Genomic DNA, 21559 nt, shown 5'->3' with positions numbered 1-21559 from the left:
TGAAGGCAAGACAGGAGATATTAACTTTGCGCTTAGACTCAAGTGATGACCAATCTAGTTCTTTGAGCATTTCGCAGTGATGTGTGTTGTAGTTGCATTGGAGAACAAAACGGCATATGGAATTGTAGAGGGTGTCAAGTTTGCTAAGGTGGGTTTGAGGTGCCGAGCCGTATACTATGTCTCCATAGTCGATAATTGGCATTAGCATCTGCTCTGCGATACGCTTTCTGACCAGCAGGCTTAGGGAGGATTTGTTCCTGTAAAGCAGCGGTGCGCAAAGTGGGGGGCGTGACCCCCAGGGGGGGGCGGGAGATTGTGCTGGGGGGGCGCGGGCAGTTGCAGGGGCCCCGCGCTCTTCCCCCAGGCATTTAAATTAAATGCTGGGGGATCGCGTGAGGCCCCTGCAACTGTTTACTTTCCGGGATTCAGCCGTCTATGTTGCGTCGCCATGGCAACACGGCGTCAATAGACCCCGCGGCACCATGCGACCTGATGTCACGCGCCCACGCAGCATCATCTGATGCGGATGAAGTTAGGTGGGAGGTGCGAGACCCGGGGGCAGAGACACAGGGGGCGCAGCACAAAAAGTTTGCGCTCCCCTGCTGTAAAGTACACCTAGTTTGGCATAGGTTTTGGATGTCAGGGTATCAATGTGCATCCCGAATGTTAAGTGGGAGTCAAACCATATGCCCAGATATTTAAAACTAGTAACAGGAGTTATGGTGGTGTTAGCGTTGGTTCTGATTGGGAGCTCAGTCACATGGAATCTTTAAAAATGTAGTCTTGGTCCCTGTAACAGGGGAGTTATCCCTGTTCAGGTAATGTGCCTCTAATCCAGCAGTGTGGTGGTTAACTGCTGGTAGTCAATTAACAAACACCACCTGCCTGATTAGATGGCTTAGAAAAGCCTGTCTTTTGAGACAGGAAGTGAGACTCCTTAGCTCACACCTGAGCTGAACTTGGAGACAAACAGTCTTGAGCCCTGCCAGAAGAAACAGCAGAGCTGCTTTCAAGACACAGGGGAAACTTCTAAACCTGAATGCTGACACACCCTGAGGAAAAGGGAGCTAAACCAGGGACAGAGAAGATTTTCCCTCCAAACCACAAGGTACAGATAAGACTTTCATTTATGAGACTTCTTATATCTGCTTAATTCATGCTATATGTTTGGGGCTGGGAGACATGCTTATCTAAGGGAGTTGTGAACTGCATAGTTTTTCACTAGAAATACTCCCAAGTGAATAGAAGCTTTGTTTACCCCTTGTTTGGATGGTTTCCTGATGTTAAGGAAACAGGCGCAATAAAAGACTTATTTCATTTCACTATAATCAGTCTCCCTTGCATACCTCTGTGAACGTCCGCCTACAGTCCCGAATACCATTGTAACAGTCTTGTCAGTGTTGAAAAACAGTTTGTTTTGAGAAATCCAGTTTTCGAGTCTCAAAAAGTCAGACTGAAGTATGTGTTCAAGGTCGGAGAGGCTATGGCTGTGTGCATATAGGATTGTGTCATCTGCATACATGTGTTCCTTACATATTAGTTCCTTACAAGCTGTGGGAAGAGCATTGATGAACACTGAGAAGAGTAGGGGCCCCAGAACAGAGCCTTGCGGGACACTACAGGTGATATCCAAGACTTGGGGGAGGGGGGCTGAGACTTGGGGGGGGGTGGGGGATACTCTGCAGAAGATTTTTTTTGTCCAGCTATTTTTTTTTTACATTTACTGCACATTTCTTTATTTTGAGTCATTTTCATGATTTGTTTTTGCATTGGTAGAAGGAGTTGTAATTTCATAACAAAATGTAGTTTTTTGGCCATCTACATGGAATTGCCCCATGAAGGAGTGTGCAGAACTGTTTACATTACAATGGCGCGGACAAGATAATGTAAACATTACCCACCTGCTTTAGTGTCTACACTATAATATTAAAACATTATTTCAAATACTCTTCTGCTGGGACTTCTCTTTTGATCCTACTTGGGACTGCACCTTTGATCTTTAAGTTAGAAAATGTTGTATCAACCCACTTATTTTTTTTCTAACTCATCAATTGGCTGATGCATTTAAATAAATAATGTGTTAAAAAAAAAAGCATTTAATATAGAGCTTTTCCCACGTTGTAATATTTTATGGCTCACATATGTTCTTATTTTGCTCTTACATTTGTCAAAACACAGATGGCTTCATAAAAGACTTGTCACGGACTAAAATGGGTAATTATCATGTCAATGTATACATTTTCATAGTTAAGAATGATCACACCCATATGGTATAATATAAGTAAGACAGTGTATACTTATGTGTTCATTTGAATTGGAAATAATGAGTTAATAGCCCTTTTGTCAATATATTGCATTTTTAAATGTCTTCTGATTGGACAGAAAAAACATGGTAATGAAAATGTGATTATTTTTGTATGTACAGTACCATGTAGTTAGTGCTCTGATTAAAGCGCTCATCCCTAGTAATAAGTTGTCATAAAATAATTCTGCAGTGAAGAAGAAAACTCTATAATGACTGAAAACAAATCTCAAACTTACTGATACGTTAGACTAAGCTAATAGTACTTATTTGGTAGTTAATCACAAATATCAGCAATATACAACTTTCACCAATGTATTTCAGCGTGACTATTTTTCACTTTTTGTTCTAATCCTTAAAGTACTTTCTAAATACGATGCATGCAACTTTTTAGAACACATACTGTACTTAACCTTTAGGCTATCCAGATGACAGGACTAATTTCTGAATTACGTGTCATTTTGTGAGAAGGAAGACTTGCAAAGGGGGCAGAGTACAAGCAATGATTGACTTTGAGTTAGATCTTAAACATATACTAAAGGCCAGTACTGATAGCTTTAGCACTTCCAAAGACGGTTGAACTGTTTTGAGAACCACTTAGAAGTGGGAAACGTGGTTACAATGAACCAGTATAATAACAGGTATAGAAATCCATTTCTCCTCTTACAAAACGTTTGAAGTAAAAAAAAGTAAGGGATGGCTTGGTGTTATTTCAGACCTTTATTTTAGACAAACAAAAATAAAGTAGAAGTGAAACCTTTAATATCTAACTAATGGTTAAAAAGAGTTCAAGCTCTCAAGACCACATGGGTTCCTTCTTCAGGCAGATGTCTTACCAATGAAGCTGAAATAGCGAGTCATATTTAGCCGCCAGCAGAGGATAAAAATGAGCGCCATGCACTCTTATAACAAAACTACTTTAGTGAATAAATCCTCAACAGCAGCAACAGTCAATGGTTTTATTTCAGCAAAAACTTCTACTACACGCGACTCTTGGGCTTCAACCTGACTGGGCCCTTAACTTAAAAGAGTTGGTACAGTAGTGTAGGGCCTGCTGTTAGGGTGGTCCGTGATGTGGTTGCAGGCATAAAATGGCTTGAAATGTTTTGGCCAAAGGATCGACTTAAATGACCCATACTTATGAGAAGAATAAATATAGAAAAAATAGATATTAATGAGCAAAATAATTTTTCCTATTGGATGTCCACCAGGGCTTCTTTGTTTACTCATCTGATTCACCTACATGAAATCCTTCAGTGCTATTGTCCAGCTCCCTTTGTGGCCATGGACCCTCCGGCACTGACTAAGTACATGACCGCTCTTCTGAGTTATCATGTGATCGCTTCCAGGTGACGGTGGTCCGACTGGAAGTGAAGGAGCAGTGTGGTCCATGATCAGCGCTGCAATGGCAGACAGACCCTAAAAACTGAGCAGAAGGCCATGATGCAGAATGTACTTCATAAGGGCCTCGCGGGTGGCACTTTTTATGACTTACACTGTTTGTCGATAGGGCACTGAAGGGGTTAGGAACAAGAAGTGATCGAAGGGACTGCTACTTGCTGGAGAAAAAAATTCAGGAAATCACCAGTGTACTGGTGAGTTCCTGAACTTTTTTCTCCAGCAAGCGGCAGTCCCTTCGATCACTTCTTGGTCCTGCTACACTACGGATCGACGGACGCCACCGGATCACTCATTGCGGCGGGTTGGAGCAGATCAGTGGTGACAAGTAGAGAGCGCGTGGCTCCACACCACAGGCAATCGGAATGGAGACGGGGGTAAGGGAAGCCATACAAGGGGTCACACAGCCTGGTGGAAACTTCTTGCCTCTCTGTAAGTACCCCGCTTCAGTTCTTCCTTGCATTAGTCCATTATGTGGTCTACCCCCTCCCTACTACTTACCTAATATATTATAACAATCACAGCTTAAGTTGCTAAAAACCACTCTGCTTTAGGAGCTGATATTCGGTTTCCTTCATCACTGAAGGGGTTAGCTGACCATTTTACTTATATGAATTCTCTATAGCCATACTTGAAACAGTCCCTTTAAATGAAATGTGTTGGATTCTCAGAATGTTTTGGAATTTAGATCATTCTAAATTCTGAGTGTGTGTCACTAATAAATATTCACTGCACAAACTACCTGAGATAGCTAACACATTTATTCAGATATTATTTACAAGAATAAAACATACTCAAAGCCATTATATATCATACAAATTGGACCAGAAATTATCAATTTGACAAGGCCTGTCATGGTCTCAGGCAGAATCTGAAATTGAACAAATAGATCTTCTGAATTCAGACACATCGGGACACATTGAAACTTATTGGAGTTAACGGCGGGACATATGAGATAACCTGTACCCAGTGGCATAGCAAGGCATGTGGGGGTCCCCGGGCAACATTTTTGTATTGTTTGGTAGCACATGCACGACCGGAACCTGCCTACGGTGCATGGGCGACCAGCTCTTTCCTACTGCCCATGCGCATCAGCTTTTTCTTACTGTGCTTGCGCGATCGACTCTTTCATACTGCGCATGCGTGATCGGCTCTTTCCTACTGCGCATGCGTAATCGGCGCTTTCCTACTGCCCATGCACGATCGGCTCTTTCCTACCGTGCATGCACGATCGGCTCTTTCCTACCGTGCATGTACGATCGGCTCTTTCATACTGCACATGCGCAATCGGTCCTTTCATACTGTGCATGCGCGATCAGCTCTTTCCTACTGTGCATGCCCGATTGGTCCTTTCATAATGTGCATGCGCGATCGGTCCTTTCATAATGTGCATGCGCGATCGGTCCTTTCATACTGTGCATGCGCGATCGGTCCTTTCATACTGCACATGCGCGATCGGCTCTTTCCTACTGTGCATGCCCGATTGGTCCTTTCATACTGCACATGCGCAATCGGCTCTTTCCTACTGTGCATGCACGATCGGCTCTTTCCTACTGTCCATGCACGATCTACTCTTTCCTACTGCGCATGCACGATACGCTCTTTCATACTGCACATGCGCGATTGCTACTTGCCAGCTGTTCATGGGCAATTGGCAAGCTCCGATCGGGCATGCCCAGTATTATAGAGCCATTCGCACATGCGCAGTATGAGAGCGTGGTAACCAAGTGCCGGTCGCGCATGCGTAGCAGCAAAAATATGCATTGTTCAAGTAACAGAGCAGGGCCTCCAAGAGCTACGACCCTACCTGTACCAATACTTGATCAATGTACCCCACTATATAATATACAATTTGTCTCATAGGCTGTTATTTTTCTGTTAAATTTTTTTGCAAAACATTTCGCCAAGACTCAAAGGGCTAATAATGTCGCTAAATTAGTTTTAGATTTTGCAATTTCACAAGCTTTCAGCAAAATATTGTCAAACAGTGAGTGAAACATGGTGTGGGCCATATTTATAGTTACAGCATTAATCAGGATTAGTGATTTCATTTATTTATTTATTATTTTTTTACAAATTAGCAAACTAAGCAAAATAGCACATTGACTTAATGCCAAGGCCGCCATATATATATAAAATATATATATATATATATTTATTTATTTTTGCGGTTGAAAAAGTGAAGATTTTGCCCAGTTTGGGACCTTGGGCAAACGTTTTGTACATTTCTACTAATGTATTATAGTCCACATAAGCATCTTTTTCACTGACATATATTCTGGAATATCATGGTGCTAGGAATGTGTTTTTATTTCTCCTGCTTTAGGGTCATGTTTTTTTCTAATGTTACAAAGCGAATATTCAAATATTACCAATGAATTACATTTACCATTTTGCTTACAATGATTTAATACATTTAATATTCTAATCTGTTTAGTGGTCTTTTGGCGTACTTGGCATTGAAGCAAGAGGTCAAGATTTCACCGTTTGTAAATCAGCAAAAGTCAATATGTCAGATGATGTGATTTTGCTGTGACAAATTATTTCTCAAGTGTCATCCAGCAAGACAATTCTGCAATCAAAACACATCAGATGCATTTTGAGGATGACTGAGTACAATAAATGGAAGCAATTAGATCAAACCCCTTTGCTTGAATACATTTCGTAGGCTGAGGCTTTTCTTTTAATTAGGGAAATGGAGAGGTGATAGGGAGTGATCAACTGGAGGCCGTACTAATAAATTAATTAATCGATTGTAGTAATGGTAGGTTGGTGCAAACTGTGAACGGACAGAGAATCAGTAAAGTAATGAGTACACTAGACAGTGTGCTCGAGAAGGAATTCACTTAAATGCACACCACTAGTAATATATTTACTGTACATAAAACATATATTGCCGAATGTGTGTAACAGTAATTAAAAAGTCAATCTATCAATAGTGAAACGATATACCAATAAAGTCCCTACTTAGAAGACACTCTGACCAAGTATAATGCTTGTTAGAGATAGGAAATTATTGACTTTATTCAGTGTTGATGGCAAGGGGAGGTATAGATGGATATATAGTAACCATTAAATCCCACCCAACAAACACCCCATCTTATATAAATATATAAGGGCAAGAATATAACTAAAGCCTGAGGACAATGGTTAAATGTAATATACCAGTCACGACTGACAAGCTAAATTGAGCCTGTCATTAAGCTATAATTGAGCATTGGCTACAACATAGATAGATAATAAAGCCTCTCATTATACCCCTGATGAAGCTCCGTAGCTGGAGGGAAACGTGCGTAGGGCACGTAATGACATCATCAGCCTCCGTTATGGAGCGGTGTTAGTTTCTAGAGTTACGAACATTCAGTTGATCGGAGCAATATGATTTATATTTCACGATACCTCTACATTAAGATATTAAAGACAGGAGTTTCTTCGAGCTTATTTAGAGTTTCATAATGATAGGCTTTATTATCTATCTATGTTGTAGCCAATGCTCAATTATAGCTTAATGACAGGCTCAATTTAGCTTGTCAGTTGTGACTGGTATATTACATTTAACCATTGTCCTCAGGCTTTAGTTATATTCTTGCCCTGATATATTTATATAAGGTGGGGTGTTTGTTGGGTGGGATTTGATGGCTACTATATATCCAGCTATACCTCACTTACACCTTATATATCTCAGGACAGTGTATTGCTCCTGCTATATCCCTCTCCCTTATGGGGGACGAGGGGGGATATGGTATAATGCTCTATCCAGCTACACCTCATAAAATATAAAGTTTGCACCATTTATTTGCTCTTCAGTAAGTTCACAATTAACATCATTAGTAAGGGGGGTCGCTGTGTTTTGCTCTCGTTCTTTGATTGCTGTTGCCATCAACACTGAATAAAGCCAATAATTTCCTTTCTCTGACAAGCATTATACTTTGTCAGAGTGTCTACTAAGTAGGGACTTTATTGGTATATTGTTTCACTATTGATAGATGGACTTTAATTAATGTTACACACATTCGGTAATATATGTTTTATGTAAATACTTATTAAAAGTTAAATTTTATATTACTAGTGGTGTGCATTTAAGTGAATTCCTTCTCGAGCACACTGTCTAAGTGTACTCATTACTTTACTGATTTTCCTTTAATTATACATAGTATCCAAGATTCAGGCTTTGCTGCTGTTTGTTTCTTTGGTGTATCTGAAAATTGTACTTAGATTTTCAAGAAGCATTAATGTTGAAATAATTAAACATGTGTAGCACTGCTTCCCTTCCCCCCTGCCCCCCCCCCCCCCCTCCCTGGGAGATCTTGCCTAGGCTACAGGTACATGTGATGCTGGTTACCTGTGAGGGTCCAGGAGAGATGAGCGTCTGCGATGTTGTGGGGAACAGGACAGGCTTTAGGTGATCCTCAGGTTCTTTTCATTCGGTGACAGCACCTCCTGTCATAGCAGGCTACAGCAGAGCTGCAGACATTCCCTACCATGACAGTTCTTTTCTCCTATACTTCTGTCCAAAAGACTGCGACTTAGCCCGATGTATATAAAAGGGTCTTTATTTGATGCAGCCACTGCTGATGGTATAACAGTGTTGCATATAGTGGAGAATGGGTTTCAGGCCCTTGGATGGTGCTGGGCAGCAGATAATGTTGAGGCCATGTGCTATGCACAGATCTTGGTTCACTGAGCCCCAGGAGGGGCTGAGCTCCTCTCCGTTCCCCAGGTGGGAAGGCACACAACTAATAATTTGGAAGGCATCCTCCCTAATTCATAAGGGGAGGGCACAGGGTCTGCACCATGATTGGCTGCAACACAGACCCAATGTCACCACCTCTCCTGCCACTCAGGGAGGCTGCATGAGGGGGGGGGGGCAAACCCCACAGGATAGCCTGTCACTGCCTGTAGCTTTCAGAACTTACATGACAGGAGGGCAGAAAGATAGCTGGACCAGCCATGGCTATACATGTAATAGGTTAAGTTAAAAAAATGGTGAGTGCATTTGCTTATGATCTAGAATACCACTACTTTGTATTATAAATGCAATCAACACAATCTAATAAGAAATAAGAGTAATTGGTGCTTTCAGACTTCAATCAGACAGGCTTTTCAATCTAATGGTGCACTTTATCCCCAATATGTCCATGTGCAAGAAACTATATATACAAAAGGCCATGATTCTTTTCTCTCTTGAAAGCAGCGCTTATATCTGCCTGGACACTTCCAGTATGGGTTTGGAAGACACACAAACTACATCTCTATTATCTTTGTTACTATTCCACATTTAGACAATAAAATGGATACTACAAAGCGTATATTATAAGCATCATTTTTCCTTTACTTAACTATATCATAAATTGGAGATGCTCAAATATCTTAGCAGTTGGGCACAGGGAGGTGGGATTTCTGCAAGCTGCTTTTGATGGATCCCACTATTTTCAATGGCAGTATTATTGAACTTCCTTATTCAAGAGTGCAGAATATTTGAATTCCAGCGCACTCAACAATGGATCAACTTCCATTCAACTGAATGGAGGACCATAGATCCTTATTTAATATGGGTGTTTAGTGGTCTAATGCGCAGTTAATGATGTACAGTACCAACTTCCACGCACTTCAGTGGAAGACACTGCATTGTTAACTATGCTATACTGAATAATGAATAGTCCCTCTCCTATTCAATAGGGTGAGTAGCATGGTGGACATACTGTTTAGTTAATAATGCAGTAACACCCTGTAGTCATTATGATTACTGGTGCTATATGGTTGTATGATAAGCAAAACCCATTTCAGCTCTACAAGTAGTAATGGATATGATGAAATCATATTAAGTGATAAATCAGCTGCAAAGTTTGTACAAGAAGCACTTGTGACGATGTGCTCACCACAAACAAGATGTGACCACGCTGCTGAGGTGGGGTAATGTGTATAACGCCAACGTTGGTGCGTCTGGAGTGCAGAGTAGTCGAGGTTGCCGGGTCAGGGTAACAGAAGTGAGAATAGTCTTGATACTTGCCGGAGTCAGTAGTGGAGAGGTACGGATCGTTGAGGGTGCTTAGCCGAGGTCAGGATTGGAGAGATGCGAATGGTCAAACGTAAGCCGGGTCAGGAAAGTAGAAGAGCGGAGTTCGAATACAGGCAGGGTCAGGCAACAAGACAAGGAAACAAAGCTGGAACAGAACAGACTGTGGCGAAGCACATGCACAAACAGAGATTATGCTCAGCCGATGAACCTCTGGCACTGCCGAGTATTTACAGGGAGTAGTGACCAATCAGAGCAGGAGGCGTGTCACTGAGCAGGATTCTGATAGGAAGCTCAGCTGCAAGAGGCAGGTGTGTGGAGTCTTCCTGATGAATTACTAAGGGGAAACATGTGCGTGCTGCTGCTGCTGCTGATCATGATGTCACCATGGGGAGGGAACCTGGAGGAGGAGCTGGCATTTAGGTCGGCGCGTGTGCTCCTGAGATGACGACAGGCCTCAGGGTGAGGTTTGGTAGCGGTGCTGGTAGCTGGACGTGTGGAGGGTAAGTTTTGCTTGCGCAGAGCGCGCAGCGTCTCACGGATCCTTACAGCACTAGAGAGAGTATATCGCTGATTTGCTGGTGGTACAAAAAGAAGGTTGATCAAAATTGATGAGCTGTACTTAATACATGGTATTATGACCATCATATTCAATGTATTATCCCAATTTGAAAAGGCTAGGTTGAGTGACTTCAATCAGAAGTCTGAGTGACTTGCCAGAAATAAATGCAGCTTTGTGACCTCTGTTATAACTTCTGGAGTTTTTGTAATACTCAGTGATAGAGTCGAGTTAGGAGATGCTAATGAATTTAACTAGTAGCAGAATAATTGGCCCAATCCCATTTGCTTTATGGTTTAAAACAGTTCCCCATTCATTAATGAAATCCATAATGTTCATTCTTATCTTTCCCCAAGACCAAATACAAGGACAGAAGAATATTGGAGTTTAATTACTGCAGATCCATTCTCCCCACTAACCATGCAACAAAACATTTATACAAATATAATCACTCGCCCTTGTGCATTTAAACTATTTTATTTTGGAAGTATTTGAAATTCACATCCCAAGCAACAATTTATTTACCATTTGAAACTCAGGCTTGTTCTTTAATTAAATATGAAGGTATGCACTAGTAAATATGAGGTTTATGCATACTTTAACACACATTTAAGCTACACACTTTTGCTTTGATCATTCAAATACACCACTGGGTTAGTTGGATTTTAAGATTATCAACAGTGCCTTAAAGAATACTGTAAGGGATCGGGGGACACGCGCCTTACAGCGGGTCCCCGTCACCCCGGCTCCCAGCAATGCCGCGCGGCCCAGGCCCCCTCCCTGTCAGCTCCTTACCCACTCCGGTCGGGCGTCGTTCCTGTTCTCCGCGGCGCATGCCGCTGCCGCCCACACGCTGCCGGGGCGGCGCGCAGGACTGTTACAGGGCGCGCGCGCACCCGTCCTCTTCTACACTCCTCCTGCAGCCTGGGCTCCAACTCCCATCAGCTGGAGGCTATTCCCACTGGTGAACATCACACTAGGCATCTAAGCCTATCCCTGGCTCCGCTCAGGCAAGCCCCCGCTCCACCTCTTGCTCCCATTGGCTCTCCAACATGTATAGTTCCTGTCTGCCCTCTCCTTCCTCGCTCTACATAGTTTTCCTGTGGCTCTAGTAGTACGGAGGTCTATGCCTGGCTCTCTTGTGTTTTGCAGCTCACGCTCCAGTCCCTGCCCTCGTTTGAGACCCTTGGATTTGATCTCGGCTCTCGTTAGACTTCGTACACCTCGCTACCCCCCGGACTCGGCTTTGGACCTTACAACACTGCTCTCTCCTGCCCTTGACCTATGGCTTTCGGATTTATACCTTCGGACCTCTGGCGCCCCGGATGCGGCAAGTATCTGGCTAACCCTTTCCTCACCAGACCTGGCAACACATCTTACCACACTCCGGGCATGCCCTCACTGCTGTGGGTGCATGTTATACCCTTACCCACCTCAGTATTGGGGACTGGTCAGGTCTGCGGGCAGTCAAGCGTTACAAATACACAGCATTACTGAATGAGTTAACCCAATATGGGGCAGCATGGAATAAAGGGTTAACTCATTGTGTGGGTAAAGGGGGAGGGGTTTGACAATACATCTATTTAAGCCCACATGGGACATGCCTCATGCAACCCCTGATTAAGCGGGTGATCCTGTGAAACGAGTTGGAGATATTTTGGCACCAGAGACTTAACATAGGAAATCCAGAAGCTAACCCTAAAGGCTGCATGGAAAAGATGTCAGGGATGGAGGACTGGCACAAGCACTTTATAGCCGACTATAGCAGTGGGGCCAGCAGTACACGGAGGAGAGTCTGAGCATTTGTGTGTGATTCTACTTCTATCACAAAACTTAGAAGAAGATTTAGGAGTGCTTGTAGACAGCAGGCTTAGCAATAGTGCCCAAAGTCATGCAGGAGCTGCAAAGGCAAACACGATCTTATCTTGCATTAAACGGGCAATGGATGGAAGGGAAGTAAATATAATGATGCGCCTTTATAAAGCATTAGTAAGACCACACCTTCAATATGGAGTACAATTTTGGGCACCACTTCTTAGAAAATACATTATGGAACTAGAGAGAGTGCAGAGAAGAGCCACCAAATTAATAAAGGGGCGGATAATCTCATTTATGAGGAGAGGCTAGCTAAATTAGATTTATTTACATTAGAAAAGAGGCGCTTAAGAGGGGATATGATAACTATATACAAATATATTCGGGGACAATACAAAGAGCTTTCAAAAGAAGTATTCATCCCAAGGGCAGTACAAAGGACTCGGGGCCATCCCTTAAGGTTGGAGGAAAGGAGATTTCACCAGCAACAAGGAAAGGGTTCTTTACAGTAAGGGCAGTTACAATGTGGAATTGATTACCCATGTAGACTGTGATGGTAGATACAATAGATTTGTTCAAAAAAAAGGTTGGACATCTTTTTAGAAAGGAAAGGTATACAGGGATATACCAAATAAGTATACATGGGAAGGATGTTGATCCAGGTTGTAATCTGATTGCTATTATTTGGAGTCAGGAAGGAATTTATTTTCCCCCTTATGAGATATCATTGGATAATGTGTCACTGGGGTTTTTTGTTTGCCTTCCTCTGGATCAATATACTGTAAGTACGGATATAGCAAAAAGATGGAGAAAATTCCCCGACTGTGAAAATCTGCATAAAAGTAGATATCGCAATGTATGTTAAAAATGGCTGTGATTTCTTAAAAAATATGATTCTCAGTAGTTCAGTGTATTGAAGTAATATTCCTCCTGAGTGAGTAAACTTAGCTTATTGAAGCTGTGCTGCACTAAATGCAAAATGCCATAAAACAAAGGGCACAGGATAAGCAGATGGGGATGTGAGGATCCGACTTCCCCTACCTCCCAGACCACTTAATGATCCCACTATGAATGGAAGTCCCGACCCGTATGAAGCTCCCTCCTCCGATGATGTGATGAGGTGAAATGAAAAACCACATAACATGTAGAAAAGATTAAAGTTCTCAGTCCTGCACAATGAATCCGTGGGCGTGCCCCAGCCGCATGAGAAGTAGCAAACGACAGAATGCATGGCAGTGCACAGCACAAAAACTCCCAGACTGGACTGCAAGGACTGAATACAAAAACTTTACTGGCACATAAAAGAGAGGGTGGAAAACACTAACGCGTTTCACACCTCCTGCCGTGCTTTGACAAAGCCATTCATCCTTTCGTAAGTACAGATATAGGATAAAGTACAGTATCTATCATCTACATTTAGCATAGGTTGAACTTGGACGGACGTGTGCCTTTTTTCAACCGTATCTACTATGTAACAATATAACTATGTAACTATATAACTTGGCTTGTGAGTGTATTTCTATTTTTTTTTATCAAATTGGTTGTATTATTAAAGGTTATTCTGAAAGTGAATATCAGAACAGATCCCCAGTACAACAGAGGCACGGCTAAATTATTATTATTGATCGGCGGTAACACAGTTAGAGGCTAGAAGTGGAGGGACCCGACTGAGAAGATCTTGGGAAGCAGAGCAGTTTACTGGCGAGATCTCGCGATATTGGGAGGACACGTGACGCGGAAGTGTACGACGGTCAGGGAGAACAGACGCCGGTACACGGAGCAGGACGGTCTATAGTGGATCCCTGTATCAGGTTATAACCATTATAAGAATGGACAGTAGCTGGTTGGGGCACAAACTGAGTGTGAGGGACTCAGTTTGATTATAATCTCGCCAACTGCCCTTTTAATACTTACAGAATGTGAGTAGATTAACTATATGTTTATAAGATTTTTATATTTTAATAAACTGTGTTGCTATATTTGTCTCCTATCTATCTCTATCCCTACATGGTGTTAACTATAATTGAGAATAAGTCCATCCAAGACGGTACAGAACTTGGAGGGGATTCTACAACAAAGAAACAAGTGTGGAAAAGAAAATATCCAGTCCCAATTCATCAGATGACAAGACAGAGTTCCAGATCCAATTAATGTGGATAAAGGCCTATTTAAACCACCTAATGGTGAGTGTATCTCTCACCATTTATATGTGACTCTCAGTTAGACATACTACTCTATGTCTGTTTCCCCCCTCCCCCTTTCTCTTTTTTCTGCGCCTAGGTTATATATATATATATATATTATATACACACATATAGTATAAACAATAACAAAACTATTTCCTATACAATAGTTCTCTCTCACACCAATTTTGAAGAAACCTTCACTTGATCCTGGCTCACCTTCCAGCTACCGTCCTATCCCCCCCTCTACCATTTGCATCCAAACTTCTTGAACGACTCATTTAGAGCTGCTTGCCCGACTTTCTTTTAACTCCCTCCATGATACAGTACACTCCAGTCTGTATTCGGCCTAGCCATTCAGAGCCATTCCACTGAAACAGCATTAACAAAAGTCACAAATTACCTGCTTACGGTCAAATCTCAAGGGCAGTTCTCCACACACAATCAAACTCTCCCCATCTGTACCTTACATACGTACATGTAAAAGTTCCTTAAAAACACACTTTTTCAAGTAGACTAACAGTATAGAACTCTCCTGTTAGCCAAACCCTCACTGAGAAACACGTACACTCTGTGTCTTCACGCACCACCTTGGGGAAGGGATCTCCATCCTATAGTCTCAGTTTACTGTAGTTTAACATATTTGAAATCTTCTGTCATGCAATGTTATTGTTTCCAACCTTCCACATTGTACAGCGCTGCAGAAAATGTCAGCACCATACAAATGAAAGATAATAATACTAGAGAAACAAAAATGAAAATCCACTGGTGCTGCTGTAACAAACAGGAGGCTTAGTCATTCCTTCAGATGAGGAAGATAGTCTTATGTTGCACTATGGCAGGCTTTGTTTGTGCTTCCATTCTGTACATCCTGCTCATTCACTGCAAGACCAGGAATAGTCTTTTTTGGAAGACGTTACACCCTGCCGCCCATTGGACTTTTATTTTATTCATCTCATTCCATTTATCTTTTCCCACTTGGACTATTATTTATTAATTTTTGTAATGGTTATTTTAATCTGTTAGCACTTTTAGTTGCATTTTATGTACTCTATATTGAGCTCTCCCTAAGTTCTGCTGACATTCTGAATTGTATTTTTTATTACTACTCACTGATCGCATATTGGAAATACAGTATCTACTAATGTGATAAATTTGGCAATGTTATTTAATTTGTATTGTATGTCTTTATTTATGTAGCGCCATAAATGTACATAGCTTTTCACAGTAGTAATACATGTTGTAATCATATAAAAAAAAAAAAAATAATATAAATAACAGGTCATGGGAATAAGTGCTTCAGACATAAAAGTAACATTAAGGAAGAGGAGTCCCTGCTCCAAGGAGCTTACAATCTAATTGTAATTTCCGAAATTAGACTATAATTATCATACTACACTATGTGCCTGAATCTGGCTAATTGTGATATTATAGCTTTAGTGCTTTTCCTCTGTAAAAATACAAGCACATAAAAATGTACATGTTTTCTTACTGCTCTCCTTTCAATAGAAAATATACTGTAGTCTGAGCTTTGACAGCATACATGAGATGGTGTGCCATGCTATCCTAACCCCTGGGTTCTGCAAGCCACATTTCTCTGTAAATACTCATTGTTATTGTTCTCCGGTATTAAGAGAAGTGTAAGGTCTCTAGGCATTTTGTGCATGTTTAGAGATAGCTGATGATGACAACAATGGATTTATAGCCAGGGGTCTTAGCAATGATAAATATGAGCCCCTAGATGAAGAACCTATTTTAGGAAGTAACCATGAACACAATTTTCCCAGATAAATAGAATTATGTGGCCTATCTACATAAATTCAACAAGAAATAGTTAGATATTTGGCTTTAGCTTACACTTGCTGAATAAACCGGTACTACAATATGCTACAATATACAGTATAACCATAGAGTTGCTGTTATATTGTATTAATATATTTCATTTACATGGCCGATTTTGATAGAAAAGACAGAAAAAAAGAAATATACACTTGCTGGGGTTCTACACGATAAAGTATAGTATATAACTATAGCGTTACTAATTAGTTTGTGCCCGAATACATTGCGTAGTCATTACCACAAAACAAGAGAAATATACATAATTTTATAAATACTCCAAAATGTAATTTAAATATGTTACACTAAGCAAGATACATTGAGATTTGTTCAGCTCGTTGAAGGTTTACATTATATGGGGACAAGCAATGCAATAAGCAGACAATTTAACTAAAGTTACCGATATATGTAGAATTAGACAACATTTACAGCAAGACAAAGCTGTGACGAGTTAAGAATTAAGTATTACAGACATGTGGTCGGAATATCTAGAATGCTTTAATAGGCTATTTCTGTCAAGTTGCCAATATATTTAATAAGATACAAATGGGTCTTTCGTATCTCAACATTTATGATTACTAAGAAAATGTATGTTAAGATAACATGTGAAAAGATGTACAACATATTTCAACAAAAAGGTCCAACACAAAAATACAGTTTAGTAAATTTTCCCAAATTGTAATTTTCCTTATCAACTGAGCATTTGAATGGCATTCAGTATAATAAAATAGAATGGATTCAACAAAGTAACAATAATGCATTGAAGATTCATAAAAAGATCTGTATCGAGATGACACAATTTGCTTTGTAACACGGGGCAAAAGTTTTCATTTTTCTTTTTTGTACCAGATGCATATTTCTTAAGTTCCATGCAAAGTTCTTAGATCTAGAGCAGAGTTTTTTTAACAGGGGTTCCTTGGAGCCCTTGGGTTCCCTGTTATCCCTACAGGGTTCCCTGCCATTTTCAGGTTATTTGAGTGTTGTACCAAATAAGGAATTGTTTACAATCCATCTGATCTCAGACGCGCTATTAGAGAGGGTTGGGGTTCCTTACAATGCATCTGATCTCAGACACACTATTAGAGAGGGTTGGGGTTCCTTGCAATGCATCTGATCTCAGACATGCTATTAGGGAGGGTTGGGGTTCCTTGCAATGCATCTGTCTCAGACGCGCTATTAGAGAGGGTTGGAGTTCCGCAGAATTCCACAATATAATTATACGGTTCCATAACCAGAAAAAGGTTGAAATCCACTGATCTAGAGGTTAATACTGCCTAAACCTCAGCATAAATATTAAGTAAAAAATAATAAGTTTCTATAAACATCTCATTCTATGCCACAGATCTAAAAAATAACACAAATGAGTGCCAATGCCTTAATAAAAGGGCACAAATATTGTTGGTAGTGTAATTGGATTGTTTATGTATTGTGATGTCACTGTCACGTTATGGGGTCTTGTGGCCCATATTAAGGCATCAAACTCTTTATACAGGGTTTATTTACAGGGGTTAAATAACACAATAATAGGCCCACTGTCCCTATAAGGAAAACCAAACCATAAAAATAAAGCATATTCCTATCAAGAGACTGTCTAAACAACAGCTCCCTCTCTGATTGCAGCTGGCCAACAAAACTGGTTCCCAGCTTTAAATAACCCACCCAGTTAGCAACGATATCAACAGTCCTTAGGCACCCCAAATATACATTATTTAGTCCTTATCTGTTGTTGGGACTCGGTCCCACGAGAGCCCAGGATATCCCTCTGGATCCAATGTCCTGGACAGGACAGTCTGGCTTCCACAGCAGACTCACATCCTAGCTTCTTCTTGGGTGTGTCACCCAGGCAGTCTCAGCAGGCTCTGCAACCAATGTCCAGCAGGCCTGGAGAACTGTGCCAGCGAGCTTCCTCCTGGCTGGGGAGAAGACTCTCTCTCTCCCCCATCTCTGTGTGTGCAGGCAACTTCCTGTCTTTTACACCTCCTGTTCAATCAGGAGTGCTGCTTGTTCAATTAGTTGCAGTTGCTGCTAGCTTCTCCAGGGGAGGTTAACTCCCTGTTGGCTGGAAAACATGCTAGCTGCACTATTCCAGCAGATAAAGACAGTGACTATCACATATCCTCCTCCCCAGTGCAACATTGTCCTGTGGAGCAACCGGTGCTCCATTCCCGTGCACCAGCCTCTTCCTCGGATACGTCCGAAGTCCATCTTTGTCTTCCTTGCCTTCCAATTGTAGACTTATCCCTTTGGGGCAATTACCAGGCCTTCTTGTATTGAAGAATGGTACTTCAATACTGTAAAGTGTGCTCACCACAAACAAGACTAGACCACGAGGCTGAGGTGGGGATGTATATAACCACCGCCCTACAACCGCCCTACAACCGCGAGACCAGGCCCGGATTGCAGAGTCAAGGTCGTGTAGCCAAGTCAGGGTAGGAGAGTTTGGGTAAGTCGTGGTACTTGCTGTAGTCAAGGGTTGGAGAGAGGAGAGTAGTCGTCATCCGTAGCCGTAGTCGAGGAGAGAGCGAGAGTCCAGAAGCGAGACGAGGTCCAGGGGCACAGAAGAGAGAAGTCTAGGTACGAGCAGGGGTCACAACGAAGGCCAGGAAAGGCACAGTAACAGCAACGAAAAGCAAGCAGCAAGTACGGGTACACAAACAGGAGTTTATGCTCAGCCAGTTTGTAGGAGGACTGTCTCTTAAAGGGCAGACAGCCAATGGTAAAGGCAGCACACAGCTGCAAGGTAACGAAAGAGAACAGCCCCTCAGACATATTCAGTCCACTGATAGGCAGGGGTAGGGTGAAGTGCAGGTGAGGAGTAATTGACAGCATTAACTGGTACAGCTCAACCCCCTTATAACGCTGTGCTTGGGGTCCAAAGAATCACATCGCGTTAGAAGCGGATCGCGTTAGAAATAATGTACAATTGTATGCATTGTACAATAAAGTATTTAAGATACCAATAATCTTGTTGTAAAGTATTCATAAATATGAAAATTGGGAGCCACGATTGCATTGTGTTATAAGCGGATTCGCGTTGTAACGGATCGCTTTATAACAGGGTTGAGCTGTACTTCTGGAAATGCGGTGCCGCTGTGTATTGAAAACAGGAGCGTCCTCCGTTGCATTGCGGAAGGCATTCCGGGGCGGGGCTTAGGTCCGGTGTTGGCAGGAGTATTGCGGGGCTCGCGTGCAGTGCACACGCGAGGGGCATCACCCAATGCATCACGGGGAAGTGGCCGAGGTCCAATCCTCACAGTACCCCCCCCCTTCAGGGGCGACCGCCGGGCGACGCAGGAATGGTCTGGAATGGTTCTTAAGGTGAAAGGCCTGGCTAAGCCGTGAGGCGTGTACTTGTTCCCGGGGGAATCCATTCTCGTTCCTTAGGACCAAAGCCTTTCCAATGTACTAAGTGCTGGAGTCTTCCCTTGAGATTCTGGAATCGAGGATAGCCTGGACCTCAAATTCTTGCTGCCCTTTTACTAGGATAGGTTGAGGAGGTGATGCCAAAGGAAACTGTCTGTCCACTCTAGGACGACCCCCACAGCTGTCCAGCTTGATGAAAAGATGTATGGGGCAGGAAAATAGCCTTATGGAGATGGAGGGTAAGAGCCGCTTGCAGACCCGCCTCCCATGTGGGGCCAGCGGCTGCAGATGCAGCAGCCCACGGATAGTGTTCTCGTAACTCACAATGGTCCGTCCCCTCTGCTGCTCCCGGCTGCGTGTTCCCTTGGAGGGGTGAATGACACACTTCCTGCGAGACCGCGATCAAAATTGTAGACTGCTGCTCCGGTAGATATCAGACTCACCAGGTAGGGTAAAAATAATTTATTAAGACTACATAAAACGGATACTAGGGAACATAACAAAAAGGCCTCCTCCCACGCGTTTCGGGCGAGTTCGCCCTTTCTCAAGGTGTGTGAAGGTTGAGGAGGTGAACCTGGAGCGGGTGAGTGGGGATCCTGAATGAAAGGTTTCAACAGGGACATGTGAAAAACTGCAGGGATCTTCATAGACGCTGGCAGCTTCAAAGAATAGGCCAATGGATTGATCTTTTCAGAGAATACGAAAGGTCCAATGAACCTCGATGACAATTTGGAAGAGGGCACCTTCAGGCAGATGTTCTTAGTCGACAGCCAGACCTTTTGTCCTGGTGTGTAAGTGGGAGTCTCAACGGCGATGACGGTCCACTTGTCTTTTCTGTATAGAGACGGCGTTTCTAAGGTTTCCTTGAATTGGACTTTTTAAAGAAAAAAAGCTTAAAAACTCCCAGTATGGGAGCAGAGGAGTAAAAGAAACCTTTCAGTGTCTGAGTTCAGGCACTTACACGTAAGTGCATACCTCACCAGCTAATCTTTAAAGAAGGGCATGAACTTGGTTCACTATTTTGTTTTTTCTTTTCTTTTTACTTGGAGGTGCATTGATTCTCCTGGATATATATATTTTGAAGCTTAATAGGTAAACACAACACACCTCATGCGCTTATCTAAAAGTTCTAAACTGTAGCTCAAAAGTCAACCATTTCCACGAATACAAAAAACCCAAAGATACAGTATCTGCAAGAAAGTTACAGTAGCTACAATGTGCATCAAAATGACAGCAAGACCTTTTCAGTTTAGTTTTTCCACACAAACAAACAAGTCAGCTGCAGAACTCCAAAGGAATTGTACCACAAAAGGATGCATCATCTCTTGCCTAATTGACCTTCAGTAAACTTGAGTTATGAAAGTTGCAGACCTTCTTGGTTGAAAAATAACAATGATATTTACATTTCCTTTTCTTCCCCGGAGACATAATTCTTTGAAATCCTGTAATTGTTTTCTACTTTAATGGTTTTCTACTATGAAGAAATAAGTGTGCACCTTACTTGTTGCGGAAATTCTTTAATACTGTATGGCCACTGATGTTGCGTTTTAATTCTTTCTATGTAGAGGAAGAAGCTCATTCAATAACTAGCCTTTGAGGAAGTGTATTCTGTGCTATTCATGGTGTGCTAATAATCATCTTTATTCAGAAGACAAATGTTAAAAACAGTAAAGTCAAGGGGACATGCACAGTATTATTGCATCAATATATGTCTCAAATGAATATTTACTCTATAGGCCCTTGGTTTTACTGTTTATTGGTAATATCACTTATGGTCTCTCGCTTACACAAGTAACATAAGTGATGTTGTGCCATAATACACATTTCTCTTTCCTGTGCCTATGAAGTGATTAATTACCGGTAGTCATAATTATTTTAATGAGTTGACTCACTTGTAGATGCATATAAATCCTATTTTCCAATCTGTTAACAGTAGTGTACATTGAATTATGTTTGTGCGCTATATTGCAACAAACTAATATTATGACTCAAACAAATTGAGGAAGTGTATTCTGTGCTATTCATGGTGTGCTAATAATCATCTTTATTCAGAAGACAAATGTTAAAAACAGTAAAGTCAAGGGGAC

Source organism: Ascaphus truei, chromosome 16 (assembly GCF_040206685.1).
Source record: "Ascaphus truei isolate aAscTru1 chromosome 16, aAscTru1.hap1, whole genome shotgun sequence".
Lineage (NCBI taxonomy): Eukaryota > Metazoa > Chordata > Amphibia > Anura > Ascaphidae > Ascaphus > Ascaphus truei.
The sequence above is the reverse complement of the archived record's forward strand: the minus strand, read 5'-3'. Positions refer to the sequence as shown.